The sequence below is a fragment of the Myotis lucifugus genome, unplaced genomic scaffold (genome assembly GCF_000147115.1).
Source record: "Myotis lucifugus unplaced genomic scaffold, Myoluc2.0 scaffold_1, whole genome shotgun sequence".
In the NCBI taxonomy this organism is placed as follows: Eukaryota; Metazoa; Chordata; class Mammalia; order Chiroptera; family Vespertilionidae; genus Myotis; species Myotis lucifugus.
The window spans coordinates 14,672,539-14,697,887 of NW_005871049.1; the positions used below are offsets into that span (position 1 = coordinate 14,672,539).

Below are 25,349 nucleotides of genomic sequence, written 5' to 3' on the forward strand. Positions count from 1 at the left end.
CCCGCGGCAATAGGGGCGAGCGGGAACCCGGGCGCAGGCCGGCTGCATGATCCCCTCGGTGATGGGGGCAAGCGGGAGCCCGGGCGCAGGCTGGCCGTGTGATCCCCGCCACAATCGGGGCCAGCGGGAGCCCAGGCGCAGGCTGGCTGTGATCCCCGGGGGGATCGGGGCAAGCGGTTCCTGGGCGCAGGCCGGCTGCGTGATCCCCACGGCGATGGGGGCGAGCGGGAGCCCGGGCGCAGGCTGGCCGCATGATCCCTCGGCAATCGGGGCAAGCGGGAGCCCGGGCACCCCAGCACCTGACATGCAAAGGTCAGGGATGAAATGACTTTTCCCAACCACATCTGCAAATATCCTGGGGAAGGCATCACTGAAGAGTTCACAACTCTCTTACTTGGCAAGGAAGAAAAAGTTTGGCAACGGAAACAATCCCTTACATCAAACTTAAGGTCCCTCTGGGTAAAAAAGAATATTTCCGACGTAAAGTAGGGAGCAGGCAAAAATAATATGTTCTCATGACTTCCACTGAAGATTGAGCATATGACAGAGTCAAAACGAACATACAAATTAAAACAGACAGTGGACATTCAGATGACCCGAATCAACTGTCACTGTTTGTGCCAATAGCAGCAATGCTTATGTGATAATATAGTTTAACAAACATACAAAACAAGTCACATGATAAGAGAGGTTCAGCTTCTAAAGTAAATTGAATATGTTCTTTAAAAATTCTCATGTCCTCCCCTCTGCCTATAATTCTTAATTTTCCAATCAGAAAATTACCCCAGGTGATCCAGTAACATGTAGAACTCCAGTAACCTAACTTATTTAAAAAGCAAACATCCAAACCATTTTTAAAATATTTAAATTGATATTTTAGGGTTAAAATTATAGAAGCTATTTAAATCCAAATATATTTTCTGAATAGAAAATATTTCAGTTTTTGATCTTAAAAAAATAAACATAAGAAATATATAAGTGACACATTTTCCCAAGGAACTCTGAATTAGTACCTTTCCCTCTAACTTTCTTCAAATTAAGAGAACCTATGGAGTTCCCTATATTGCACAAGTTTTAATGAAAGAAAATAAGACTTTCTAAGAGCATCAAATACATGTTTTCTTATTTACAAACATATATACTCCTCTCTCTCTCTCTCTCTCTCTCTCTCTCTCTCTCTCTCTTCTTACTGATTCAGAGAGGAAGGGAGAGGGAGAGAGATAGAAACATCAGTGATGAGAGAGAATCATTGATTGGCTTGATTGGCTGCCTCATACATGCCCCTGTACTGGGTATCAAGCCCACAACCTGGGCATGTGGCCTGACCTGGAATCAAACTGTGACTTCAGGTTCATAGGTCAATGCTAAAACACTGAGTCACACCCGCCGGGCTTAATCCTTATTTATAAATTAATTCCAAGGACATATATAGCTTGAAAAGCTTTGGAAGTAGTTTCAAAAAAACCTATCTTTTAAGTAACAAGAAAACAGTTATAGAAGAAAGTTTAAATTAAAAGAAAAAATTTGTTTTAATTTATTCAAGAGTGGGAACATCCTCCATGAAAATGTGTACCTTGACTGTGGATGGCTGGGTGGCCTTATCACACCTTAGAAATTCAAATACTTTTTACAATGACAAGAAAGAGAGAGTTTCATCTCATTTCTCTCCCAGGGTAGATGTCTGTCAGCAGAAGGTGGACATCAATAAAAGGAGGGGCTTGCACAATCAATCCAGAAAGTCAGCAATCTATGAATAATCCAGAACCGAGTATTTACCTCCTCTGCCACACACCCTCCCTCCCAGCCAGTGAGCAAGATAATTACTCTCAAGTCAAGCTAAGTGCCCCCCAGTCACAGAGGCCCAATGCTGACATACAAAGCATACAAATATTCTCACTCTGGCATAAAAATGACAACTTTCTTGGAAGAAAAGCAGATACTGTAAATTTCTCAAAGTCTTCCTGAAACGTTTTTTAAAGTAATTTTTACTTCTTTAGAAAAAATGCATACATGGCAAACCATCTGTAATAAAAGATGGCAAACCATTCTATAAAATTTTACCTGGTCCTACTCATATCTGCAATCATAATCATATTTACAGACAAATGTATCTATACTAATAAAAGAGTAATATGCTAATTAGACTGGGAGACCTTCCAGATGTTCTTCTGGACAAAGCCATGGTGGCGGGGCTGAGTCCAAGAGGGGAGGGCAGTTGTGGGTGATCAGGCTGGTGGGGGGTGGGGCCATTGGGGGTAAGCAGACCAGCAGGGGTGGCAGTTGGGGACAAGCAGGCCATTAATGGGGGTCAGTTGGAGGTGATCAGGACAGCAGGGGGGCAGTTTGGAGTGAGCAGGCCAGTGGGGAAGGAAAGTAGGGGCGAGCAGGCCAGCGGGGGCGGGGGGAGGGAGGAGTTGGGGGTGATCAGGCTGGCGGGGGGGCATTTGGGGGCAAGCAGGCCGGCAGCGGGGGGGCAGTTGGGGGTGAGCAGGCCAGCAGGCGGAGTGGTTAGAGGCAATCAGGCAGGCAGGCAGGTGAGCGGTTAGGAGCCAACAGTCCTGGATTACGAGAGGGATGTCCGACTGCTGATTTAGGCCCAATCCCTGTAAACTGGCAGGACATTTTTCGAGGGGTCCCAAATTGGAGAGGGTGCAAGCCAGGCTGAGGAACATACCCTCCCCTGTGCACGAATTTCGTGCACCGGGCCACTAGTTTATTTATAAAAAAAAAAAAAAGTTCCATCATTTCAACGTATGTACATATGTGCTTTATGTTTTTTATTATTTACCACAAGTAAAGGTCAGGAGTTGTTATCTTTCTTTTGAGTTTTTTTTTTTTTTTACTGTTTCACTTCATTACTGCTGTGTATGTGCTCCGTGTGAGTGACGTAGGTGCTTATGTAGGTGGGTTCTGACTTATGGTGAAAATCACGTTACGTCGAGCCATAGACGTAACCCGAGGACCTACTGTATATTCATTCCCTTGATTGGTTTTAGGCTCTTAGACTCAACCTTTAGGGTAAAAGAAAAACATAGAAAATTGAGGTGGTTATAGAACAGAATGTAAATGTTATTAACCTTGACAGTGTAAAAGTATATGCACAACAGATGAAAAGTAGCCAGTGGAAGGGTGTGAGGGAAAGTTGAAGGGAGAGAATGGAAAATAACACACAAGAAAAGCACACAAGAAAAGTCGGTGTTGCCTGCAGTCACTCTGTGGCTGGCCAACTAAAACAGCGGCTTAACTATGTGGCTTGAAGTCCCTCTGGTTGAGGGACTGGTGGTGTCACTGCCTTGGGAGGAAGGAGGGAGAGGCATTGGGGAAAGTGAGCCGACCGTTAAGGCTGAACGTCAATAATTAATGTCTAAAAATGATGTCATATATAAGCATAGAATTTGGAAATGTGAGGTGTCTTTTTTAGTGTCCTGGTAGGAAATGCTGATTTTAATGAAGAGACTACGTATGGTGCTTTGGGCTGGGTTTAGATTAGGATCCTTACATCTTTAAGGCTGGAGTGACTGGAGGAAATTTTAAAAAGTAATTTTAAAAACTGTGTACACTAGACCAGTGATCCCTGGAACAGTGGAGGAGTGATGACGACCAAGGGTGCTGTGGTCAGGAAATTGGCAGCCACTGCTGGAAACTGGGAGTTAAAGCCAGGAGAGAGGGAATACATTCATCTCTCCCCAAACACAGAGAATGGGTGGGGCTGGGGTGCAGGGGTGGGGGTGGGGGAGAGGGTAAACCACCAAGAGGAGCCCAAACCAGGACTTGCTTCTCTTTGGAGTGGAACCAGGGGCAGGGATACCCAGGATAGGTTTATTGTGTTGCCTATACGCTCTTCGGTACAATTTGATGTTTTAACCTCCTGCAGGTATGAATTTAATAGTGTTTTAATATAAATACTTTTTTCAGCACCTGTTATTTCATCTAATGGGCTGGAAGCTTGGTGGGCCAGAGTGACTCAAACAGAGAGAATCTCTGTCCTGAGAATGCTTTTGGTTTCCTTGGAGAGATAGGATGCTAAACACACCAGCAAAAACATAATAGGTGTGATTACAAATGGTGATTAATGCTTAAGTTTAATGTCATAGCACACAAGAAAAGTCAGTGTTGCCTGCATACTCTTAAGTCTTTAGTAATGATGTAACACTAATTTTTAAAATATCATTATTTGGGAGTAGAAACAATTCTTTCTTGAGTAGCCTGTTTCGCTCTATTTAACTATAAATACACTACATGCTCTAAATCAGATATACTGATGAAACAGCTGCCTCTTCATTGTTTTGTTCCTTTGTTACTCAATTTAATGAATAATTTGAACAGATTCCAAAACATTAAGTTAGATGTATACGCATGCTTTAAGAATTATATCATGATGTTAGTGTATTTAAAACTCAGTGATATCATTGTCTAAATATAGTAAATAAGAAAGTTAATTATTTGAGCCACTTTTACCCTCTATAAATAATCTGGCAGTACAACAGACAAGAGATAAAAATTAACCCAATAATCCATATCTAAGTATAGAGTCAGGGAAATTCCCCCCACCTTCCTTCTTCCTGACATATGAACCTTGATGATTGCAATAAATCTTTTGAGGCCCTTGATTGAAATTTGCCCTTCCTTGCTTTTCTAGTAGAGATCTGAGCAACGACAGACATTGGGGGGAAACATTAAAAGCACAAGAATTTTATTCTGTCTTCCTTGATACTTCCGTTGGCTGACCGTTTTGTCCAAAGGAAAGAGATAAATGAACAGAGGAAGCTGGTTGTCAACTGTCTCCTTATCCCTCTCACCGTTCACAGCACTCACAATAGTCTGAGAACAGAAAACTTTAAATCCTGTGTTCCTATATCCTGAGCATTTTCTTGTTAAAATAAACCGGTGAACACTTTATCTCCCTTGATTTAGTTTATTCTGTTTCCTCCATGAAAAAGTTGCTGAAGGTGTTTTAAGCTGATACTGCATACATGTAAAGTGTAGTCATAAATCACTGGAAGCTCACTGCTTTTAGAACCTGCCAGAATTATCATACTAATGCACTTCCACAAATGGTGTTAAAAATAGTAATTAAGTAAATTCTATTTATCTTAGACCCTCTTTTCATCTCAACTTTTTTTTTTTTTGGTATGGATTCTGTCATTTGATTTTTATAGTTCTGGGAAACAGAATTCCTGCCAATACAGGAGGAGTTTTATATGTTTAAGTCCTTAAACATGGGAGAAAATCTAGAATTGCCCCTCTAGAAATCATTTTGTTTGCAATAATCATGACTTACTATGCATTCTGATTGCCCTAGAAGTTAAGAAATGAAACCACTGGGTCACTGAAGATCCAGAAACTATGCCTAATGCTTATATTTCTCCTTCAGGGGTAATTTTCTGATGTCTTATTCAGGTAGTGTAGTTTGTATAACCCTGGCTGACTGTCTTGCAAATGTGTGTCACCAGTCACAAGGGGAGGGGTGTCACGTGATTGGTTGTTTACATAAGTCACAGTAGCCATGTCTGTCATCTTCATATTTAAAGAACTGTGCATGTTGGTGCAAAACTGTAGTTTAAAATGGGCAGCCGGTTTAGAGAGTCGGCTGTTGCTGATGATGAGATCATAGACAAAACCCACACCCCTTTCTAGACAGAAAGATTCCCATGGAGATAAGCATGCCTTCTGAGAGGAGTCACTCAGCCACGCCTGCCATCACTGAACCACTGTCTCCGTTTCACTTTACCTGTTCCTTGACTTGGAGTATTGTGGAAATTAATCCATAGATTTCCAGAATCTTCTTCATGGAAATGATTTTGTTTTTGTTATACATACACCTGAAAATCAAAAATAAAGTGGCCAGACCATGTCAGCTTACTAGCAGTCAGTAAATTATTTGTCTGCTTAAATATTAAGAAAGGCATATACTACCTAGATGCAATCTAGAGGTGCATACTTTTCCTTAAAAGGCAATGATTAAAAGTCCAAAGGTGCACAAGGAAATGGTGAACCTAAGTTGATACGAAGTTTTGTCTTTGGGACAAAAGTATTAAATAGGAATTCATAAGTTAACTTTTCTATTCTTGAGTGACTGCTTTATACAAGTCCAAAGTTAGCTCTCTGTGCTTTGTATTCTGTTCTGTTCTGTTCTTTTTATTTGTTTTTCCTGATTTTTATAGTGCCTGCCTATCTTATGTTTTCTATATTTATAAGGACTCCACTAGGGGGCAGACAAAAGAATGGAGATGAAAGGAAAACCACATCAATGCATTTACTTTATGCCTTATGTTTGCTGCTCCTTTTGCATACCTTGTGGGAAAGTTTTTCTATTTAGTTGTAGTTCGTATAATAGCATCTAACGTAGTTTTTAGTATGTTTATTTCTACATCTAAAGCGTAAACACTTATACTGATTTAATGGTAATTTTTCACTTAATTGTCACAATATTTCTTTTGCTTTTCTGGCATGTTTCCACCATCAAACCACTTAATAATAAACACTTACTTAGTAATTGTTTGTGGATGACTGTAATGCTGATCCCCATAGGGTTCACCTTACACTGTGCATCAAGACTGAGTCATTCCTCCACTCTCTCAGTCACCACTTGCTGAGTCTCTACTTTTTGTCAAGCATTGTGTGTGTGAAGTTTTGAGAACAGAGCCTTGAAGAGAAAGACCCTAAACAATTGAGTATAAACAAATGATTAGTTATAGTTGCCCTCTAAAGCCATTTGGTGAAAGACTAGGCTAAAAGGAACCAGAAGGGATTCTTAATGCTACAATGCTGGATAGTTTTTATTTCTGATTATTCTTTTCAGACTGCTCATGAAGATTAAAATGCCATATAGGGTTGGCTTAGGGACTTCAATTGGAAGTGAGTGAACTAGCCTCTCCCTTAATTTGGGAGGCTAGCTAAAGATGTGTTTTTTTGTTTTGTTTTAATTTTTTTCTTCATTTTTCAATTATAGTTGACATTTCATATTACATCACTTTCATGTGTACAGCATAGTGGTTAGACATTTATGTAACTTATGAAGTGATCCCCCCAATAAGTCTAGTACCCCCTGATACCATACATAGTTATTACAATATCATCAAATATATTCTCTATGCTGAACTTTATATTCTTTTTTTAAAATATATTTTATTGATTTTTTTACAGAGAGGAAGGGAGAGGGATAGAGAGTTAGAAACATCGATGAGAGAGAAACTTCGATCAGCTGCCTCCTGCACACCTTCTATTGGGGATGTTCCCACAACCAAGGTACATGCCCTTGACTGGAATCGAACCTGGGACCCTTCAGTACGCAGGCTGACGCTCTATCTACTGAGCCAAACCAGTTAGGGCAAGTACTTTATATTCTTGTGACTATTTTGTAACTGTCAATTTGTTCTTCTTAATCCCTTTACCTTTTTCATCTAGTCCCCCAACCACCCTCCCACCTGGCAACCATCAGTTTATTCTTTGTATCTATGAGTTTGTTTCTCTTTTGTTTGTTTTTTTGTTCTTTAGGTTCCAAAAATGAAATTGTATGGTATTTGTCTCTGTCTGACTTATTTCTCTTGGCATAATATCCTCTAGGTTCATCCATGTTGCAAATGGTAAAATAATCATTCTTTTTTTAAGGCTGAGTTGTATTTCATTGTATGTATTTACCACATTTTCTTTATTCAGTCATCCATTGATGGACACTGAGGTTTTGTTTTCTTATTCATTTAGCCACTCTGTGTCTTATATAAAGCATTTAGTTCATTTACATTTAAAGTAATTATTGATAGTTATCTAGTTATTGCTATTATAGTTCTGTTGTTACTGTTTTTTTCCTCCTCTTCCTCTTCCTCCTTTTTCTCCTTCATTCCTTTAACTGTTAAAGTTTAACATGTCTTGTAATACTGGTTTGTCTTTAACCCTTGGTATTTTAATTATGACATGTCTTGGTATGGTCCTCCTTGGGTTCATCTTGTTTGAGACTCTGGCTTCCTGGACTTGTATATCTATTTCTTTCATCAGGTAAGGGAAGTTTTTCATCATTATTTTTCAAATACGTTTTCAATCCTTACTCCCTCTTTCTTCTCCCTTTGATACCCTTATGATGCCAATGTTGGTATGTTTGATGTTGTCCCAGAGGTCCCTTAAACTATCCTATTTATTTTATTTTATTTATGTCCTGATTCAGTGATTTCTACTACCTTATCTTCCAAATCACTGATTTAATCCTCTGCTTTATCTATTATACTGTTCATTCCCTTTAATGTAGTCTTCATTTTGGTTACTGTATTCTTCATTTCTAACTGGTTCTTTTTTATGTTTTCTATCTCTATTTTTATGTTTTCTATGTCTTTGTTAAAGTTTTCACTGAGTTCATCTATTCTTCCCCCAAGTTCATTGAGCATTCTTAGAATCAATGTTTTGAACTCTGTATCTGTTAAATTGATTATTTCCATTTTGTTTAGTTCTTTTTCTGGAGTTTTGTTCTGTTTTTTAAATTTGTTTTGTTTTGTTTTCATTTGGGACATGTTTCTTTGTCTCCTAATTTTGGCAGCCTCTCTGTATTTGTTTCTGTCTATTAGATAGATCTGCTACATCTCCCAGACTTGGCAGGGTGGCCTTACCATATATAGTAGCTGTCCTGTGGGACCTAATAGTGCAGTCTCCTGGCCACCTGAGCCAGGCACTCCAGGGGTGTGCCCTTCAGTCATAGTTGAGCCTTGATTGCTGTTGGCATGTCTGTGAGTGGAATTAACTCTCAGGCTGGCTGGCTTTGAGGATTGGTCATGACTACAACGGATGAGTTGTGTGTGGGCTGACCCCACAGATTGGGATTCACGTAGCAGGTCTCTTGCCTGCTTACTCCGCCCTTTGGTGAAACTCATTGGGTGGTGCTCTGATATGGTCTGAAACCGGTCACCAGGTGTGTTGATTCTGGGGCCTCTTCTTGGAGGGACTCTTTTGTAGGCCCAGGGCAGCCACTGTTTGTGCCCTACCCAGGCCACCTAGTGGGAGCTACAGTGAATCTGTGGTGGGTAGCTGCCTATGCTGGGCTTCAGTGTGCCTGGGAGTGGCTATACTACAAACCAAGGTTGGCTGCTACTATTGCTGGGCTTGGAGCTGCTTTGCGAGAACTACAGGGCACCCTGAGGCCAGCTGCTGCTTGTTCAGAGATCTTAGGGAAGACCACAGGGTACGCCATGGTCAGCCACTTGTAATAGCTGCTGAAAGAGGTTAGGGCCTGTGCACAAGTTGGGTGGGACTAGTTCTCAGGGAATCACCAAGGTGGGGCAAGTTTGATGGAGACTCAGATGTGGTGCCCACCACCTGAAGCCAGACAGTTCAGTTCTTCCCCATATGTCCCTGGTGCTTAGCAGCAGTTGCTCAGTGCTGGAGCTCAGAGCAAGTGAATCTGTCAGCGATACATGGGCCCTTTAAGAGGGATGCCTGGGGAGCCCAATGTGGAGCTGGGATCGCTAGCTTCTCAGCTGGGATCTCTCACTTCTCTGCAGCTGAGACATCCCTTCTGATTCTTTACCACACACGTGTGTGGAACCAGCCTGTTTTCAGTCTCCACCTCTCCTAATAGTCTCTATGTGGCTTCTTCTTTATATCCTTAGTTATTAGAGTTCTGTTCAGCTAGTCTTTCAGGTGATTCTCAAAGGAGGCGAGTACAGTGTTTCCTTACTCTTCCATCTTGTCCAGAAGTCTCTAAAGATGTGATTTTTATTGTCTTTGTGCTACACCAAGAATTGGATCTAGTTACCAAAAAGTCATTTATCTCAGTCAGCCTAGGGTTATATGATCTTATTCTATGAATATCTCATTGCTTTGCCTTTTCATGGTCAGTTATTCAACAAAGTGGTGCTTTTGTTTTTATTTCTTTTTAAAAGCATAGTCAAATTTTAACTTGAGTTATTTTGTTTCTCTTCAACTTTCTCTTTATTTTTGGAACAAACCATCATGTGTTCATTGTAGATAATCTATCAATAGATTGCCTAATATTTTAATTTTGAAGGCATAAATACTTAAGTGGCCAAAAAGTAGAGATATTTATTCTAAGAATGTCTTCAGGTTACAATGCCTAACATAAGTTGGAATATCAAATGATTTTTTTTTGGAATAAATTCTTTATAGATTTAATAAATTATTTTATGTAGTGTTAGATTACAGTTATTGTTAAACAAGTATTTCTGTTGAGAGGATTATATACACAGTAGTTCCCCTTATCTTTAGGGGATATGTTCCATGCTTTTTTATATACATACATATCTTTTCACTTAAAGGAAGTACTTCATGGCTTATCTCTGGCATATCAGAATTGCCAGCATCTCTTTTGTGTTGAGGGGACATTATTAAGTAAGGTAGGGTTATTTGAGTATAGGCATTGTGATACCATCTGATGACCAAGACAGTTAGTAAGTGACTAACGGGAGGAGACAGATACAGCATGGAGACTCTGGACAAAGGGATGACTCACATCCTAGGCAGGACAGAGTAGGATGGTTCAAGATTTCATCACACTACTCAGAAAAGCATGCAATTTAAAACGTATGAATTGTTTATTTCTGGAATTTTCCATTTAATATTTTTCAGACCATAGTTGACTATGGGTAACTGAAACCATGGCAAGTAAGACCGCGGACAAGGTGGAGACTGCTGTACTTGCTTCAGTCATTATTTGCTTAGAGCATCAACTGCATACACAGGACAGCCTTTGAGTTAATTAAACATTTTAATTGCTAGAATATATCTGGGATACTGTGCTATGTAAGAAATCCCATGGTGAATAAATGTCTTGTGTTTTTACAATCTTCAAATGTACCTTCTTTTTTTAAAAATATATTTTATTGATTTTTTACAGAGAGGAAGGGAGAGGGATAGAGAGTTAGAAACATCGATGAGAGAGAAACATCGATCAGCTGCCTCCTGCACACCTCCCACTGGGGATGTGCCCACAACCAAGGTACATGCCCCTGACTGGAATCGAGCCTGGGAGCCTTCGGTCCGCAGGCCAACGCTCCATCCATCCACTGAGCCAAACCAGCCAGGGCCAAATGTACCTTCTTAATTGGGTTTCAGAAAACATAAAAGTGAGGTCTTCATCTTTATTTGTATAATTTTAGCATGATAAACAATACTTAGAAAAAGTCACACTGTGAAATATTAATGAATTAAAATTTTAAATCTGAGAATTTTAAGTCTCAGAAAGTTAGAAGTGTGGCTCGTGAAACCAAAGATACATTTAAAAGTATATATGTGTATGAATTAAAATTAGATGAAGATATTAAAAACTATTCTTTATGGTAGTGGGATTATATATAATTTTTCCATAATTTTTCATTTGAATTTGCTCTTAGTAGTTTATTAAAAAATAAATTTGTTAAGAAAATGCCCATAAGACTTACATGATTTTATTCTGGAGAATACTTCACTTGGATATATTGAATAACCTCCAGAAATACAGATTTTATCACAATACTATAAATTAAGAGGCACAGACTTTTGATGTTTATGACATACAACTATAGGGGTAAATCTGTTGCTGCAGGTTTCTTTCTGTTATGTTTGTTTGTTTATTTAGTTAGTTAGTTACTAGAGGCCCTATGCATGAAATTCGTGCAAGAGTAGGCCTCTGCAGCCCTAGTTGCCTCGGCCCTTGCAGCCCGGGCTTTGTCCGAAAGGTCGTCCAGAAAGACGTCCTGGCAGTCATTCTGTTGTTCGGCCGTTCAGTCGATTTGCATATTATGCTTTTATTATTATAGATTTTTATTGATTTCAGAAAGGAAGGGAGAGAGAGACAGAAACATCAATGATGAGAGAGACTCACCAATCGGCTGCCTCCTGCACACCCCCCAGTGGGGATCGAGCCCGCAACTCCGGCATGTTCCCTTGACCCAGAACCCTTCAGTCCACAGGCTGGCACTCCATCCACTGAGCCAAACTGGCCAGGGCCTTTCTGTTATGTTTTTAACAGCTGCCAAATGGTCAAGATTTAGAATTAAAGGCAGAGGGTAAAATTTAAACCAGTCCTATCCCAAAGTCAATTTTCCCTGACTGATGTGGCTCAGTTGGTTAGAGCATCATCCCATGCACCGTAAGGTTGTGGGTTTGATTCCCAGTCAGGGCACACACCCAAGTTGCAGGGTGCATGGGGGAGGCAACCGATGTTTTTCTCTCTCTCTCCTTCCCTCTCTGTGAATCAAGAAAACTTAAAAACATAATAATAATTGTACATACTTACAAGAGACAACATAGACATTTTTTTCAATGCTAATAAAATACTCACTTGAATTCTTAATGGTCTTAGTACAAGTGCCCCAAGAGTTCCAATTGATATGAGCATTATAGTTTTTAGTTGGAAAGTTTTCCCTTGTTTGATTTAGATTTATCTCACTCTTCAGGAACAGGATAACAATTAGAATTATTGTTTTCAAAATGCATACACTCATGTAGCAGTTGGGATGTGGGGAAGTTACATCTATGTACATGTCCCACTTGACTTCCTGTCTACAGTTATCTGTTGCAGCAGTGTCTACAGGTTTGAGAGTGAGGAAAGGGAAAGGGACAGCTACCCTGGGAAGTGGATGTGTGGAGTGGAAAACACAGACAGGATATCCCCTTTCAGACTTTGAGGAAGGTCTGGTCCCACCACAAAGAGTTAGGGGTTTGCGGTATTCTGGAAGCCCTCTTATTAAATGGGGGAAGGGTACCATCTGTTCCTTTCCTGCTCGCCTTCCCCATTCCAAATCCACCCCTTCCTCACTGTAGTTAAAAACCACCAACTGTGTATTTAAAGTAAAACACTGAAATGTGGATTTCTGAGGTGAAGTGTGGGATGTCCTGATGACGCTTCCGAAAAACCCAAAGCCAATCCCTGTCCTCCGAACTCACGGTTTATATTTAGAAGACAGTGTGGATCCTGTATTTTTAAAGTGCCGTAAACATGTTTGTGTGGTTATTTTTAGCTTTCACAGACTTTAGTGAATGTCCAAGTCGGCAAGTCAGACACAGTCAGTTGTCTGTTACCTCAGAGGCCAGCACCCTGAATGACTGATTGTCTCACAGGGTTTCTAGCCTGAGTAACGCAGATAAGTGTGTAAGTGATCAGTGTCAACTGCATGTGTATCTACATATGTGTTATCCTACATCCTGTACATAGTCCTTTTAGCCTTTATGGATGGCATGACGTGGATAACAGTGTTGTTTGGAGTTCAAGATGAGTTGGTTTCTGCCAAATGGCACTGTTATTCCTCTGGCAGAAATAGTCATTTTCTCTCCCCATCCCCGCAACCCTAATCTCCTAGTCCCCAAGCATTAAATTATGCATACACAAGTCCTTACAGTCGCTGTTATCTTTAGTCCATTGTATCTGCTTCCTGTGGGTCATAGGTTATGAGGCTTGGGTGCCATAGAGGGAGGTGGAAAGTTGGCCTCAGGTTAGGGCAGACACACCATAGAATGGGCAAGATAGCACTCCATGTGCTGAGAACAAAAAGAGGTAAATGGACAACAGCTTTTCTTGGAGGATGAGATTAGTATCTGTATATTACATGGATGAAAAAGCATTTCCCCCCCAAGAATCATGTATTGCATGGAGGGGTCGGGAGGTCATTAGCAGCAGTGCTTGAGCTAAGGCTTCCCTATTCACATCGGAGATCTTCTTGATGTCATATCGGCGGAGTAATTTTTGTATCAGGTTCAGCTGTGTACTCAGTTCTCTTTGGATGAGGTTCTTCCTTGCATCTTGAACTTGATGTGTTCTGTAGTCAAGTGACTTCAGAATGCATAATTTATCTCATTGGAAGTATGTTTTTGTTTTTTTTAAGGAAACCTTTTATTGCCACATATCTTTTGTTCTAGAAGCTTTAGACTGAGTTTTATGTTGAGAAGAAAATTACTGTACTTAGGCATTATTTTGGCTTATTGCCTATAATTATGTAATTATGGAAATGTACTTATGGAAATTTGAAATTTCTTTTTGTAGCACTTCAGTGCTTTTCCTTTAGTTCCTAATGTGTAAGTGTTGTTTTTGAAATGTGACCCAGATTTCCACGTATCGTTGTTTTACTTTATTGTAAATCGTGAATGTTCAATAAGAAACTTAGAGGATAAGATGAGAATGTCTTTATATGTTTTGCCGGAAACTTAAAACACTATTTCTACCCTAGAATTCTTTTGGATTAGATAACTGAACAACAAATAGAGTTTAGAAGTTTGTGGGTTTTATGAAAGATAAATTTAAAAAAATATATATTTTATTGATTTTTTTACAGAGAGGAAGGGAGAGGGATAGAAAGTTAGAAACATCAATCAGCTGCCTCCTGCACAGCCCCCACTGGGTATGTGCCCACCACCAAGGTACATGCCCTTGACTGGAATCGAACCTGGGACCTTTCAGTCCGCAGGCCGATGCTCTATCCACTGAGCCAAACCAGTCAGGGCGATAAATTTTTATTTTAAAAAATCCAGATTGTTATTAGTGTTATGTGTGTGTTTTTTAAATCTATTTAAGCAAGCATGTTTTTTCCCCCCAAAAAAATAATAATAACAACAACAACCCATGTGACATGTATTTTGGGGGCAAAGTAAGTTTGTGGAACACAGTAAATGAGGAAATAGGTTCACGTAATTGTTAGCATCTCAGACACATCAGCTTATAGTAGCACTACAGAATTTAAACATTAATTTTATTTTGTTTTATTGTCATTTAGAACTACAGTTCTTCAGGGATTAGTATTGCTTTTCCCTCAATTCAAATAAGTGGCCTTTAAAACTGTACTGTTCAGATGATAGCTCTAGCCACACATGACAAAATTAAATTAAATTAGACAATTGATTCCAGCCACTTTTCAAGTTCTCTATAGCCACATGTGGCTAGTGGTTACTGTGATGATCAGCACAGCCACTTTCATCATCGAGAATGTTCTGTTGGACAGTACTGCTTTCAAACTGCAATTAGAATTGGAATTTGCATCTGTGCTAGAAAATTGTGTGACTTTAATTTGAGATATGATATCCGTTTCCTATCACTTAAAACAACAATGTTTAAGTAAACTTCTCACACCTTGTTCTTTAGTTAAACATTTACGCTGATACCATAGTTCATAACACATGGCATTTGCCCTTATTCTCTCCAATGGTATTACATTCTACCCTCAGAGACTGGAGTGTCCTTACACATACACACACACAAAACAATGTGGAATATATATCTGTCTCAGAATCTATATATACATACAGAGAATATATCACTATGTATATATAAATAAATATGCTAACATAATGTTATATAACTAAAATATGTAGACATTCTCATAGTACTATAGGTACTGTCTGAAGTTGTAGGTTCCTAATATTAGCAAACTAGAGGCTCGATCCCTGCAGGCCAGGCCGAGGGACCCCACCAGTGCAGGAATTCATGCACCAGGCCTCTAGTATGCATATAAGATATTTGGTTAATCTCTTCCCGCCCTCCCCACTTCCCCCTGAGATTCATCAGTCTGTTCCATGTTTCCATGCCTGTGTGTTGAGCGTCTGCCCCAGGTGGTCATTGCACATCATAGCTACTGGCCAGATGGTCGCTTAGGCTTTTATATATAGAGATCGGCATGGTATCATATTGACTTGATCCTTAAGTTTCACTTTTTGTTGACTGAGCCTTGTGGAGTTGGAGATTTGGCAGGGTTTATGGCTGAATTCTTACAGCAGTAAGAAGCTCCACTATTAGTTTGGTGTATCATCCATTTATAGTATTAAATACTAAGTTAGTGAAGAACAGAGACCACATCATCAGGGTCACCAGGAGTCATTAATTTGTTCATTTATTCAAATAATACACATGCCTTTTAAGCAGCCAAGTTCTTTTGCAGGCTCTACACTATACTCAGCACCAAAAATGGAATAAGACAGGGTCTCGGGGAGGAAAGCAACTATACGAAGGATTGATTGACATACAGGAGGAGAATACCTTGATGGAGGTGTGCACAACGTGTTGTGGATACCTGAGCAGTCAGCTCTATCTGGCACAGCGGACAGGAGAGCCAGAAAAGATAGAAAAGAAGGTATAGCCAGTATTCCTCCACATCAGATTCCATTTAACTCCAAATGGAAGATTAGTTCATTGCCAAGATCTCAGTATTTTGGAAATTTTGCAAACCATGGAGACCTACGGGAAAGAGGGATATTTTTTAAATACCATTCAATTGTGTGTTTTTTGCCCTAGCCGGTTTGGCTCAGTGGATAGTGTCAGCCTGCAGACTGAAGGGTCCCAGGTTTGATTCTGATCAAGGGAACATACCTCAGTTGCAGGCTCCTCCCCGTCTTGCAGGAGGCAACCAATCAATGTGTTTCTGTCACATTGATATTTCTGTCTTTCCCTCTCTCTTCCACTCTCTCTAAAAATCAATGGAAAAATATCCTTGGGTGAGGATTAAAAAAAAAAGTGTAATTTTAATGACTGTAAGTAAGACTCCCTTGTGGAGATGTATTATAATTTATTTACTCAGTCCTGGTCTGCCCAGGACTAAGGGGTTTCTCATGGTGGGGAACTCTCAGTGCTAAATCAGGACAACTGGGAAAACTGGGGTGGTTGCACCGCCTACCTACTGTCGAATGTTTAGATTGTGTCACATATTTACTAGTATACACACTGAGTTGAGTATGTTGAAGCCTACGTGTTTAGCTGCATTTTGCATTATTTCCTTAGGTGGGATTCCTAGAAGTGGAATTAATGGCTCAATGACCCGGGCCTGCATAAGAATTCTCTTAGTAATGCTCACAGCCCTTTATTGTACTTGTACTGTTTACCTCTAGATGGGTGGGAGTCTGCCTGGACATTTATGCTACCTCTGCTTCCACAGGTTCTTAGGGAGATATACAGAAGGTAGAGCCAGGTACATACTTGTCTATCACTAGCAGTGGCTCCCGATCTCTTAACTGGCCAGATTGCATGTGACTCTAACTCTCCTTTTCTCTAGGCCAGAGGCAAGCTGACTCCGATTCCAAAAGATAGAGTGGACCCCCTGACTCCATTTTCCTCTGGCCACACCCTAATGTGAGCTCACTGACTTTTAACTACCTGCACGTGGTAGGAAGGAAAGGGTGATATCAGATGAAACACAAGGCAGGTGGTCTTTCTTCCCAGTACAGCCTCAGCTGTGCATCACCAGAGGTCTCCGTTCCCAGTCACACAGGACAGTGCAAGCCGGCTCCTGCCTCCCTGCAGCCTCGTCCTGGGCAGGGTGAACACACTTAACAACCTGGAGTTAAGAGAGTGTCTCCATAGCCCTGACAGTTGGTAATTTTGGTGAGATATGAAGTAGTATTTACAAGTAAACGTATACGTGCCCCATAATGCTCTGAGAGCGACCTACTTTCCTATGGGCATTTAGTAACTAAATTTCCCTGGTTGGGGGTCCAAGGTCTCCAACCACATTGTTCTTTGCAGAAAGAAGTATTAAGTATAGTCTTGTTTCAACTGTTCTTACCGTGTGCTGTAGGAGTCCTGTGATCCCCTGAAACAGCGTACAATTTCAAAACCGTGCCTTTTTTCCAAGAAAAAGTTTCATTGCTTTTATCAGATTTTCAAAGCAGTTCTATGACCCAGAAAAGGTGTAAGAACTATGTACTTTGTATATACTAAATGCTAAGGAGTGCTTGTCATTACTTTTTTGTTTGGGTTCTGCAGGACTCAGGCGGACGGAGCTTTGGGGAGGGCATCAGTTTAGCAATGATTTCAACAAGTAAATTATATGCACTATTAAATCATCATTTAAAATTCCCACATGTTTTCCCCCAGCTGCGATGACATTTCTGTTGAATTTGATGTTTTGGTTAGTTTTGCTGTTAATGAAATCGTTTCAGGTGCCGCTAATTTGTTTTTGTCCGGGCCCATGTATGTAAACTCCTATTGAAAAGGTCTGTGAATCAGTTGTTAGCTTCCATCTAGGCATTGTTCTGCATTATTTTTGGTGTATTCTTTTGTTTATATTACGAAGCTAAAGTTAGCACAGATAACACTAGGCTAGAAAATGGTGACAATCGTTTGAAAACAGGAAATTTTAGGCTTGTGTGTGTGTTTGGAACAGATGATCATAATGATAGAGCCGGTGGAGTGGAAACTTCCACCGAGCCTGTTTTTTCCTTATTTTGCTCTATGAGAAAAGATGGTGCTTCCTGGAAAACAACTCAAGTGTTTTAAAGCAAATGGTTTTCTTTTGTCCCTGCTGCATGGTTAATTTGTTTTTCTTTATAGTATTTACCCTGATAGTATTATTATGGAAATGTAATATTTTTAATAGGTAATTCCCAAAGTGCTTATTTTAGATATTTAAATAGCTAAGTATGTTACCATTTACTGACATGCTTTGTAAAGAAAATTAAAATAGTATGTATAGTATAACCACCAGACTTTATGGGAAGAAGAGGAGAAATTTGTTCCTCTATTTTAAGTGTTCCCAACTTTCCTTTTTTTTTAACCCCCAAAATTTCAAGTCTTTAAAAACAAAGTCATTCTACTTTATTTGTCTAAGCTATTTCCTGACTGAGACTCCTTCCAGATGTATCCTGGAATTCTATATTTAAAAGAAAGGTTAAATTCATTCATTAGTTGCAGAGTATGAACGTTTTTGTTTTGTGTACATCATTTCTAGATTAAAAAAAAACACTTTCTTTTTTAGAGCATTTCTAGGCAAGCGCTTTTGTTTTTGTGAATCCTCACTGGAGGATTTTTTCCCATTGATTTTTAGAGAGTGGAAGGGAGGGAAGGAGAGGGAGGGGGAGAGGGAGAGGGAGAGAGAGAGGGAGAGAGAGAGAGAAATCAGTGTGAGCGGCACAGCGATTGGTTGCCTCCCACATGCACTCCAAAATCCGACCTGGGCTGGGATTAAACCTGCAACCTATGTACCTGAGCTTCACTGGGAATGGAACCAAATCCTTTCCCCTTGGTGCAGGGCCAGTGCTCTAACCCCTGAGCCACATCCACCAAGTCTAGGTATATTAGTAAGCTTTTAAACATGTGGTTTTTTAAAAAAAAATTACAAGAGCAATAAATGGAAGTTCTTGAAAACTCAGACTATAAAATATATATATTTTATATATATTTACTATATAATATTATATATATTTTATATGTATAATAAAAATATGAAACGTCTGACCTACCATTCCTGTTCCTGGAATTACCACAGTTAACATTCCTGGTATGTCTCCTTCCAAACGTGTCCTCTAAGCATAGTTTGTGTTTGTTGTGTGTATACAAAAACACAATCACTCAGACAGAGGAAATCATACACGCACAATTCCGCAACATGCTTTTTTTCTTATTCAATAATTATCTTGTGGGCATTTGTCATATATATAGATTAGTTTTGGTTTTTAAAGGTTTTTGTATCGATATATAGATGTCTCATAATTTATTTAAATTTAAGCTTACCCTGCTGATGGAATTTACATTAAAATCTGTCTTACTAAAAAATAGCATTTTCATCTAGCAATCTAATTTTGTCTATTGATTGGATAGTTGTTCTCAGTCTTGGTGACACCTTAGAATTACCTATTGAGCATTTAAAACTACCTATGCCTTGGCCAAGGCTAAACCCCCAGACTAGGCTTATAGTGGATCTCAGGTGAGTCCCTTGGCATCTTTTCTTAAAAAGTCTCCAGATATACAGTTAGGGTTGAAAATCACTGGACCACCCTGACCTCTCTTTGCCCACAGAGATATTGGCTATTTCTTTAGTGATTAGCTCTTCCAGTAAAGATATAGGGGAGAGATTAAGGGGCCTTGGCAAGTGTTACACCAGGCATGAGCTCCATCAGTAACACCAGAGAGAACTCAGAAAACAAGTATAAAGAAACATAATATCTTCAACCCTAACATTCTTCAAATTTCTGAGATGACACATACATTTGAATTCTACCAAAGAATTCACAGTAATGATCTTCTTTCCTGAAATATCAGTTGTGAAATACCGTTTAAGAGATTTCAAAATAAGAAAGTCCCACTGTCCTTTTCCCCCCAGTTCTCTGGGATAATGTAGGGTTATTAAGATTACAGTGCTGATGTTTCATAATGGAAGGGCTGTTGGCTCAAGAATGTAGAAAATGCTGTTCTCCTTCAGATTATCAGCTCAAACTCCACTATATAGGGTTTGGCAACTGAAGACCTACGTGTAGTAGTCATCAGAGTTCTTTCTGAAGTGCGTAAGGGAATAGATTGTTAACAAGCTACTGGGAACCTGTGTGCTGAGAGCTCAGAGGAGTAGCAGCAGGTAGGTGCCGTAACTTGGAGGGGGGCAGTTAAGGGGGGATGCTTCAAAGATGAGTCCTTGAGCTAGGTCTTAAAGAGTGAGTAGGAGCTCATTGGATGAGAGAGAGGATGGGTTAGATTCAAAATAAAACAACAAAATATAAAGCCATGGAGAAAGGAGCAAACCATGTGGGTGCTTGCTGCAGTGGAGGTGAGAGATGGGAAACGTGAGGCAGGTAAGTATGGTTCTGAGAACCTTGTATGCCATCCTGTGAAAGGAGTTTGAACTTTACCCTAATAACAACTCTAGACTTCACTTTCTTTTCCCTGAGATCCTTTCATGTAAGATCACTGGCTTCCCATGATCATTCGGATGAACAGAAAACTTTAAAAGCATTCCACCCTGGCTTTAAGGGCTTCACACTGTGTGAAGCGCTGTCACAGATACAAAAAAAAAAAAAAAATGTAAGGAATGGTCTCGACTTTCAAGGAACTTGAAGTCTAGTTGGGAAAATAATTCACAAGCGTTTGGAACTTTGGTAAATGTATTTAGTAAAAATAACAGATGGCTCCAAACTGTTCCGTAGCAATGCAAGAGGCATTTCAGGGCAGTAGCTGGTGGGTTGCCAGGAGCCCAGAGGGAAGGTGTGGCGAGGAAAAGAGAAGGTTTGGACAGAATATTGAAGACTGGATGAGGTTCCCAATAGTAGAAAGGAGTTTAAACATTCGCTAATGGGATGAATATTGTGAACAAAAACAGGGATGGGGATATAAACCACATTGGGAAGAGCTGAAGGCAAGAGAAGATAAGGAATTAGATATGTGCTGAAAAGGACATCTGATCTATTTTTTAAAATTCTATTTTAAGGAGCAGTCTAATTCTGTCTATTGATTGGATGGTGGTTCTCAGTCTTGGTGGCACATTAGAATTACCTGTTCAGCATTTAAAACTACCTATGCCTGGGGTCAGGGCTTGAGCCCCCAGGTGAGGCCCTGGGCATCAATTTTTTTTTCAAGTTCTCCAGATATTTGTTATGTTCAGTTAGGGTTGGGAATCACCGGATCACCCTGATCTCTTCTCTTTTACCCACCCATATACTCGCTATTTTCTCAGTAATTAGTTCTAACAGTAAAGGTACAGGGAAGATATTAAGGGGCCTTGGCTAGCGATACACCAGGCATGTTCTCCATCAGTTATACCACAGAGAACTCAGAAAACAAGTATGTAGCAGTTACCAAGTTTTCTTTATGACTGAGCCCATTTGCCATTTAGGCAAGCTAGGCACATTTTGTGAATATGTTAACATTATTGCAGATAATGGCTTGAGACTAATGCAGATTGAATTTATTTATTCGTTCGTTTATTTATTTATTTGTTTGGTTGTTTATTTATTTATTTTTACCACTAGGGAACCTCTGGGTAGGGAGGATAGGACTCCATCTGTACTTCCTTGCCGATATGTATGTACATATCCATTCTCTACAGGGTGTGTGATAAACCTATCTTAAGACCTCGATTCAATGTGACAAGTCTATTTTCAAATTTAATATATACAATTTGCTTAAATACAATTTGCTTAAATGCAGAAAGTATTTAAAAGAAATGTTTTCTTTAGTGAAGTTTAAAAATACCCTTCATATCTGTAGAGGTTTATTATTATTATTATTATTAATTTATGGTTTGTACCCCTCCGCCTTGCCTGACAATTCTTGTCAGCTCAGTTGCAAACCGGCTGGGCTGGTGGCAGTCGTGTCAATACCCCATAAAGCCTGGGTAGTGTGAGAACTCTATCCTCGCCTCTTTGGTTGGCATGTTCAGCAGACTGAGTACCTACTGGGGACTAGGCGAGGGGGAAAAGAAAGATGAAAGGTGAAGAGACGTGGATCCAGTCCTCTTTTTAGGGGTGTCAAACTCCGTAAACCAGGAACAAGGCAGAAATGAAGAGCTTGGAGGGGCCGCCCAGGAACGGTGCCCCGAGGAGGTTGAGCTGAATCCAGGGGCTGGATTATGTGCTGAGGGGGAGCCGGTGTCAGGGCCAGAGGCAAAAAAGAAGCTGAGTGTTAGGGGAACTGCAGGCCTTTCCCATGTGGGTGGAAGACAGAGAGGCAAGAAGTGAGGTTGGAAGAGGTAGGGAAGACTTGGGCCCCTGTGACCTGCCCAAGAGTTAGGGCTTTACCCTACAGACACTAGTACCCGCTGAGCTTAGGGAATGTGTAAATTGCAGTGCATATACTCCAAACATTATAGATATTTATTTAGTTTGGCAGCCTGATCTAGGCATATTTTCATTGGGATCCGTGGACTTTGCATGCTGTTCTCTTTTGATGTTAATGCCGTAGCCAACGTCAATCCTGAAATCCTGAGATGAGGCACTGGTGTCAGAGTATGGTGCTTTTAAAATGCACACTAGCTGATGAGGTCTTACTTAAAATCGCAGTGACTATTACATATAGAAAATGACCATAAACATTTTTGCACAGTTCCTCTCAAGCAAACCTGCCTGTAGTGGGAGTCCAGTAGTTAAAAAGATTTTTTTTTCCACATGAATTTTGTGGAAAATTGCACTGAGGGCTTGATTTTGAAAGTTTCTAGAAAACGTGTCCCCTTTTGTCCGTTACTGCTCTGCAGCACTGGTGAGGCAATGTACAGTTTCCTCTGGGGCTACCAAGGCAGCAAGGATAAAAATAGGGCAAACTGTAAGAATCCCAGATATTTTCGGATAACAAAGACCGATTTATGTGGACCCATTTTGTGCTCTGACAAAACATAGAGAAGCTTTTGTGCTGTGATTAGCAAGGGTGCTGATGTCAGTTCTCTCATCCAGCATCCAGCTTTATTCTGTGGCTAAATTGTGCTTTGTACCGTAATCCAGAGAACCTTTGTATCTGCCTTATTAAAGTGTGTAGTTTATGTAATTGCTTTTGTTTCCCAGTTTAATCTGTGCCAGATTCAATGAGAGTGACTCATTTTGTGACCGAGACAAACATTCCCATTTGGACCATGTTAAAAATAAATAAATAAGTGGCAGGTGCTGCTTGGCTAAATTCTGTGTTTTAATGCTGTAATTTCCTGCTGTAAAGAGTTCCTCTCTTATATAATGTCTACTCAGGCCTCTGTAATCACTAGCCCAATCTGTCTGGTGCACCTCGATTCATTGCTACTCATTTCTTGGCAGTTTGTTTTCGTTTCCAGGGGCCTTGTATATTTTAACTATATCTTTTCAACAGATAAGCAATGAAATGAATGGGAAGCGACAGTTAACCAGAAAACAAAAGAGTGACACATAAGCCATAGCAAAAGGACACATTTCCTTCTTTTCTCTTTTTGTCATTGCCCAAGGTTGCAGGTTGGATTCCCAGGTTCGATTCCTGGTTGGGGCACATGCCTGCATTGTGGGTTCCATCCCCAGTCAGGGTGCGTGCAGGAGGCAACTGATCAATGTTTCGCTCTCATATCTCTCTCTCTCTCTCTCTCTCTCTCTCTCTCTCTCTCTCTCTCCTCTCTTTCTAAAATCAATTTTAAAATATATCCTCAGGTGAGGATTTGAAAAAAAAAATACAGCTCTTATCCATGTAGTCTGAACAGCAGTCTAGCCAAAAGGAAGACACAGTCCACTTATTTGTTTACTTTATTTGCTTACTTTCCAGGTAAAAAACCAGAAACATTTCTACACCCATTTTTATCCTCCCTACTTCTTACCTGAGCCCCCCCACCACACCACACACACACACAGACAGATAGAGACAGAGAGAGACCTATCGCTTAAAATATGAAGTGTTTTGAAGAAGCACCTTTGTGTGTACTCTTTATGGCATGATGTTAACACATAAAAAATTGCTGCTTTAAAAAAATTGTAAGATATACATAACAAAATTTACAATTTTAACCATTTTTAAGTGCATTAAGTACATTCACATTGATGTGCAGCCATTGCTACCATCCATCTTCAGAATGTCTTCATCATCCCAAACTGAAACTCTACCCATTAAGCACTAACTCTTCCTCCTCCTCTCCCCACAACCCCTGGCTTTCTGTCTTTATGAATTTGGTTACTATAGGTACCTCATATAAGTGGAACCGTACAATTTTTGTCCTTTTGTGACTGATTTATTTCACTTACCATAACATCTCAAGGTTCATCCATGTTATATAGCATGTGCCACAATTTTCTTCCCTTTTAAGGCTGAATAATATTCATATATATATATATATATATATATATATATATACACACATATCATTGTATTTATTTCATCAGTAGACACTTGGGTTGCTTCCAATGTTTGACTGTTGTGAATAATGCTGCTATGAATATAGGTGTACAAATACCTGTTTGAGACTTTGATTGCAATTCATTTGGTTATAGACCTATAACTGGAATTTTTTGAGGACCTGCCATATTGTTTTTTACAGCAGTTAGGCTGTTTTATATTTCTACCAGGAATATAAAACATTTCCGCTTTTTCGATAGTAGTTATTCTAATATGTATGAAGTGGTATCTCTTTATGGTTTTGATTTGCATTTCTCTAATGATAGTGATATTGAATATCTTTTCATGTATTGGCCAATTGTGTGTCTTCTTTGGAGAGTCTATTGAAACACTTTGCCCATTTTTTAATTGGGTGGTTTATTTTTATTGTTAATGAGTTATAGGTGTTCTTTATATATTCCAGACATTAATCTCTTATCAGATATATGATTTGCAAATATGTTCTCTGGTTCTTTGAGTTGCCTTTTTACTCTATTGATCATATCCTTCAATATATAAAACTTATAAATTTTGAAGTAGATCAGTTTACTCTTATTTTTTCTTTTGTTTCCTGTGCTCATCGTGTCATATCTGTCGGAGACTAGCTATCGTCTTCACTAGCAGAGAAGAGTAGAGACCCCCAAAAGCTAGTGACCTTTGAAGCCCTAGCAAAGGTCGGAGCTGTGCACCACCCAGTTAATCTAGATAACGGTAGCTGAAGCATCATCCCCACCTTAATTCACTTAATTCCTTAGATACTCATGTAAATCCTTGTTGATTATTGTTGATTAGATATTCTGCCTATTTCTGGAAATTGTCTGCTGATGAGCTAATCTGTGTGTCATTGAAATCTCCTTACCTAAGGGCTACCCCA

The 25,349-nt window shown here is 39.8% G+C and overlaps 1 protein-coding gene across 5 annotated transcripts in view; it reads left to right on the forward strand.

Moving 5' to 3' along the window:
* Window positions 1-25,349, forward strand: part of GAB1 (GRB2 associated binding protein 1) — a 118,000-nt gene that overhangs the window by 58,970 nt on the left and 33,681 nt on the right. Inside the window, exon 1 of one of the 5 annotated variants that reach the window (XM_023754701.1) lies at window positions 20,123-20,246. The exons of the other annotated variants lie outside the window; for them this stretch is intronic. The gene's annotated coding sequence lies outside the window, so the exon portion shown is untranslated. Of the gene's footprint in view, window positions 1-20,122; window positions 20,247-25,349 lie in introns of those variants that run through there. 5 annotated transcript variants of the gene reach the window in all.